At 39.7% G+C, this 5828-nt stretch overlaps 1 pseudogene; it reads left to right on the plus strand.

The window, feature by feature from the left end:
- The first annotated feature begins 1078 nt into the window (after positions 1-1078).
- LOC134372726 (TSC22 domain family protein 1-like) lies at positions 1079-1322 on the plus strand (annotated as a pseudogene).
- The last annotated feature ends 4506 nt before the right edge of the window (positions 1323-5828 follow it).

Below are 5828 nucleotides of genomic sequence, written 5' to 3' on the forward strand. Positions count from 1 at the left end.
TGACCTTTGAATTTTGTTGAACTGCTTTGGGCAAATAAAACTTTCTGTTCATTGATGATAAATGCATGAAATTATTATCAAAGATTTAACCAGGAGCCATTAGACTTGCTAAATAAAATTTATAGGAGGCCATTGATTTGGACTGAGCTCCTGCACTAGACTCCAACAGACCAAACCAAAATGGAGCCATTCATGCTAACGTTCCCCTTCACCAAACTGAAACTGAGTTATTTATCTGAACTTCCCAGAAATCAGGAGAGAAAGATTATAGCCAAATCTCCAAATAAGCCAGTTTTAGTCTAGGCCGCATGATAAGGAAGTCCCCTCTGCTTTAACCCTTACAGGGAAAGTGACCTGAAGTAACCTGATGTTAACCAAGCTGCTTTGTTTTCTGTTGTCTCCCATTCCAGCTCAAACTACCTGATAGTGACTGACTATTCTGCAATGCCTAACATAGTACCTCTCTATTTTTAGATGAGATGCTACCTGATTCATGAATAAGCCTATTAAATCATTTAATTAAATTTGCTGAAATGTTCTTTTGACAGACTCTTAGTAATAAAGAAATAGAAGGGATATAGGAGGACCTTTGGTGCCTTAATTTTCACCTACATTAAATGTATCATATATATCCATAGAATACATAGGTGCCAGTCCGTTAGCAAGTTCTCTTTGGTCTCTAGTGAAAACGTCTGAGTAAACTTCACAGCTGTCATTTTTGGGGGAAATCTCTTTTGAGACTATATCTGACCTACTCTTTCCTTAGTGTTACCATGTCCCTTATTTTATGAGATGATGGTAATAGTGAGTGGTATGTGTTTTTTTAAAAAGTTCTTATTTGTCAAAATAAAAAATTGGCAGCACTGTTGTCTCCTACCACTTCCAGTTTTTCTTTAGAAATCTGAAACCAGAAGCACTTACTGGTCCACCAGGAGTGTCAGTTGGGCCTGGGTGGGAAGAAAGGCCCAGGAAAGCCACGGGTGCATCTGTAATATGAAACATTTTCTGTAACCTAGTGGTAAGCCTGCACTACTCTGGTGCAAGTGTGGTAGCTATTGATAACAGAATCAAGCAAGCTATGGACCTGGTGAAAAGCCATTTGATGTATGTAGTTAGAGAGGAAGTAGAGGTCCTCAAAGAGCAAATCAACGAACTAATAGAGAAAAATTTCCAGCTGGAGCAGGAAAACAATCTGCTGAATACACTGGCCTGTCCTGACAACTTGCCCAGTTTCAGGCCTAGCTACAGACTGGCTTCCCCACACTGCCACCACACAGCCCCCTACCCAGCCAGCACCCCAGGGCTCAGGACCAACCACATAGCCTCCTATGCCCCCACAGAACTGGCTGTTGCTGTCTGAACAGACCAGAGAAGATGTATTGGGGAGAATCTGCCTTCACAGTCACCCATTTCATTGCTCATTGCAAAAGAGACGTGAGACTGACATATACCATTCTCTCTTTTTTCCAGTATTAAACACTCACATGCTTTTGGCCTGAAGAAATTTCTTAGCTGGGTGAATTAACCAGAGAATTAGCATGGATGTACTGAGACCTCGTGCAGCTTGACAGATACCTGAGAAATGGTTTAATTCATGCTGAGGAGCTGTGTCTTGCCATCCATCCCCACTCCCCACCCCCTTCTTCCAAGAGTTCTCTCTCCTGCTTGCACGTAGTGTGCTATCTGCATGATGAAGCAGTGGAGCTCCTCACTGGACTTTCCTCTCTCCTCTCTTCCCCTCATGAGGAACTTGAAAGGGGGTAAAAGTGAAGACTAGAATGAGGGGGAATATGGTTCATTGTACAAATTGATGACTGGCACCAAAATCCATAAAAAATAAAACTACTGGGCTTCTTTCTGAAACAGTGGATGACACAAAACCGTTAGAATGAAAAAATGGTGACAGGAAGCTGGGACATAGGCTGTCTTATTGTGAAAGTGTTTTGCTTATCATATGTTTGGGTATGTAGTGTAACTATTTTGTACAATAGAGGACTGCAACTACTATTTAGGTTGTACAGATTGAAATTTAGATGTTTCATTACCTGTCTGAAGAGCTGTGGATTTTCTTATATATAGGTCTACATGTAAACTGCTACATGACAAAAACCACACCTAAAGAAATTAAAGAATTTGGCACAGTTAGTCACTTTGAGTAATCTGAAATCTTCTAGCTGCTGAATATCTTGAAGTAAATTCCTTTTCATTGGTCTTTCAATTGAACTGGTTAAATACTTTGAAAAATGATCAGTTCTAGGCAATGAAATGGATTTCCCATAGGAGTTTCTGCATATTACCTGTATAATAATATACATACAGGTAATATACATATCTATGTAATATATGCATATGTTTCTGTGCGTGTTCTCTACACAGTTGTAAGGTGTCACTGTGTTTAACTGTTGCGCTTGTCAACTTTCAATACAACATATAAAATGCTGGTAAAAAAAAAAGAAATCTGAAACCAATGATCTCATCAAACCTTATTTTTAGAATGAAAGAACTGAGGTTCAGAAAAGGAATGGAGGCTTACCCAGCTTATATAGTGAGAGAAGAGATTATTTCTTTCATCTGTGATCATACAGTATAGAGTCTTCAGGGGCTTTTCATTCCCCATTGAAAAATACTGAGGAGTATTTAAAACCTCTTTGAGGCAACTTCCACTTTTCAACTGATGATAGGAAAACAGCGGCTGGGTTTTTCTGCCTTAATTAGTCATTGCATCCACCATTATAATAAAAGAGAAAACCAGAAATCACCATCACTTCTATATGTCTTATTTGAGAAAACCAGAGCTGGGCTATAGTTAAAGCCATAAAAATAGATTTTATTCAGGAACTATTACAGTAGGGGAAAAGAGATCTCAGTATGAAATTGTGTTCAGTTCCGAAATATAGCATGGACAAGTGGGGATTTATAGCCAAGGAGCAGGGTGGGAGTTGGTGGATGGAAAATTACTAAGAGGGAACATCAGGGGTAAAGGGAGAGTCTGGCTAGACTGATTTAACACGATTCTTGGTGAAGGTAGGCCACAGTGATCCAACAGGACCTGGGGGATTGTGGAGAATGAGGAATTTAATCAGATACTAAAAGTGGTCAGTGATGGAGGGTGGGGAATTCTTGCTAAACTGACTTAGCAGGCTTTTTACTGAAATTGGTTGATATAAAGCAGGACACAAAAGCCCAAAGGTCAAGACCTAGTTGAGAAGAGTGTTCAGAGAAGCCTGAGTGAAGTTTGGTCAGAGAGAGTCTTTGTCAGTCTGTTTGAAGAATGAAGATGCTACATGGGAAGGAAGGCCTGATAATAAGCATTTATGTCAGAACACTATCTGCCCTCCTTTACACCCCCTCCCATACAGCAGTAAATTAGTTTCAGAATACACTTAACTCGAAGAGAGGAATACTCCAGATCAGCATTAAATAGCTAGCTTCTCATAAAAAAAAGTCTTATGTATATGTATATCATTATTTTTAATTTGTTTATGTGGATCTCTAGTCCTGGCTTCAAATCCTGACCCTGTTGCTTAAAGCCAAGTGATCTTTGGCAAGTCAATCTCTCTGAGCCTATTTCCTTATCTATAAAATGGGAATAAAATTAAATTGGCATATTTTATCTCCTGGTATAGATATAAGATAAGAAAGTGTAGTTTGAGACTGGTTAGCTCAGTTGATTAGAGCGTGGTACTGATAACACCAAGGTCCAGGGTTCATTCTCTGCACCAGCCAGCCACCCCCCTGACCCCCAAGAAAGGAAGTATAGATAAAAACTCTGTAAATTGTAAAATGAAATATGAAAGTGTTGTAATTAAAAATGTAGACAAAAATGTGCATTTTCCTTATATCAAACCATCTTTTATAATCATTATACTTATTAAATTGCAAATGAATTCTAAAACCATCTCTGCCTCTTTGAGTTCAGTGGTAAAATTAGGTAATAACCTTCTGGGATTAGGTAATAATACTTCTGAGATTTTGAAAATAATGTGACCATTTTCAGAAAATCCTCTTTTTAAAAATTTATTTATTTATTTATCTATTTATTTATTCATTCATTCATTCATTCATTCATTCATTCATTTAAAGATGACCGGTAGGGGGATCTTAACCCTTGACTTGGTGCCATCAGCACCACACTCTCCCAAGTGAGCCAACCAGCCATCACTATACAGGGATCTAAACCCATGGCCTTGGTGCTATCAGCACCACACTCTCCCAGGTGAACCACAGGCTGGCCCAGAAAATCCTCTTTTTAAAGTATTTTGCATCACACAGCACAGTTCAAGCAAATCATAGGAAACTGCCTTTTTTTTGTAGTCAGAATGGTGGGAAAATCATCAGTTCCATCTAATTCAACCAATACTATTGCATCAATCTATGCATACAAAATCTGAAGGATTTGTGTCCCACTAGAAATCTCAAGGGCTTCTCATCAAGATCTCAAGTGCCCCTCCATGGCTACACAGTACCCAGATTCTAGGAGCTAGGTGAATGTTGCCATTCTTATATTGCAAATTAAAACACTAAGGTGCAGATTTGCATTTCTAGCACATAATAAAATCAGCAAAAGACTCACTGGAGTAATTTCTAGGACCTGTTCTGGCCCTCCTTGCATAGGTGGTTGGGCAGAAGAATTTGTTGAATAGACTTAACCACTCTTCCTGAGTTACATAACAGCACTTCCAAATGCAGGCTATGTGAAGCTTCTGCTGGCTTTTCAAACTCATTATAATAAATCAATCAGTTCCTTCTCCAGTCTTTTCTTAAACTGTAACCTAGGGTCCAGGGTCTCCTAAATGCCCAGGCACTCACTGCCACTAAAAGGTACAACACAGGAAGTGAACTGGTCATAACCCTTTGTTCTAAGTTTCTGTTGTTTCAGGAGGTGGCAGGAAGTTATGAACCATGAAATACTAGACCACCCTCAAAATATATCAGCTGAAACTGAAATATGGGCCCCAGAGATGAACTTTGGTGAATCTCTGCCCGAGGAGGAGACAGGATCTCCACATCTACATGTCCCAGTTTTATGTCATGGGTCAACCACAGCAGGAAGTCTCGATTCATCACCTATGTAACCCTTACTGGCTGAGGGCTCACAATTCAGCCCCTGTGACAACTTCCTGAGGTCCCACTGTTGCCCAAAGTCCACATTCCTTCCTGGGTCCAAATGCAAATTTGCCTTCAGAACTGACCAATTAACTATGTCCCATAGTCAACCAATCCAAATTGAACAAGCTTGTATCCTTCATTTGCATGAGAGGACCTACATGAGAACTTGGGTGGGAATTTTGGCTGTATAAAACAACCCTTTCTCTTGTTCAGGGAGACACTGCTTTGGGAACAATCTCCAGTGTTCTCCTTACTTGCCTTTTCCTCCCACCCTGGTCTTGACAGGTTTTGCACTATCCGAAGAACGGACTCCCTTTGTCCGGTAACAAAACCAAGCTATAAACCTAAAACTCAGCTCTCTCTTCTTTTCTACTTTCTACCTCTAATCATTGTTCAAGTTCAATACATTCCACCTCCTCCATGTCTCTCCAATTTATTCATTCTCTCATTTTCTACTTCAGGTCCCTTCCAAGTTTGCTTGAATGATTGCAGTCTTCAAACTGGTCTTCCTGTCTCCACACTTGATTTCTAACTTTCTGCTTAAAATCTTATCCTTTATTCACTTTATATCTCCTGTAGCATCTGAAATACTTTCAATAAATATTGAATGAATGAATCACTGGGATTAAGACCCAGGAAAGGGTCGTACATGTGGGGAAGTCTTCTATATGCCTGGTACTATACCTCACCTCATTTGATCTTTACAGCTCTTGGAGGTT

This window comes from Cynocephalus volans, chromosome 3 (genome assembly GCF_027409185.1).
Source record: "Cynocephalus volans isolate mCynVol1 chromosome 3, mCynVol1.pri, whole genome shotgun sequence".
Classification (NCBI taxonomy): domain Eukaryota; kingdom Metazoa; phylum Chordata; class Mammalia; order Dermoptera; family Cynocephalidae; genus Cynocephalus; species Cynocephalus volans.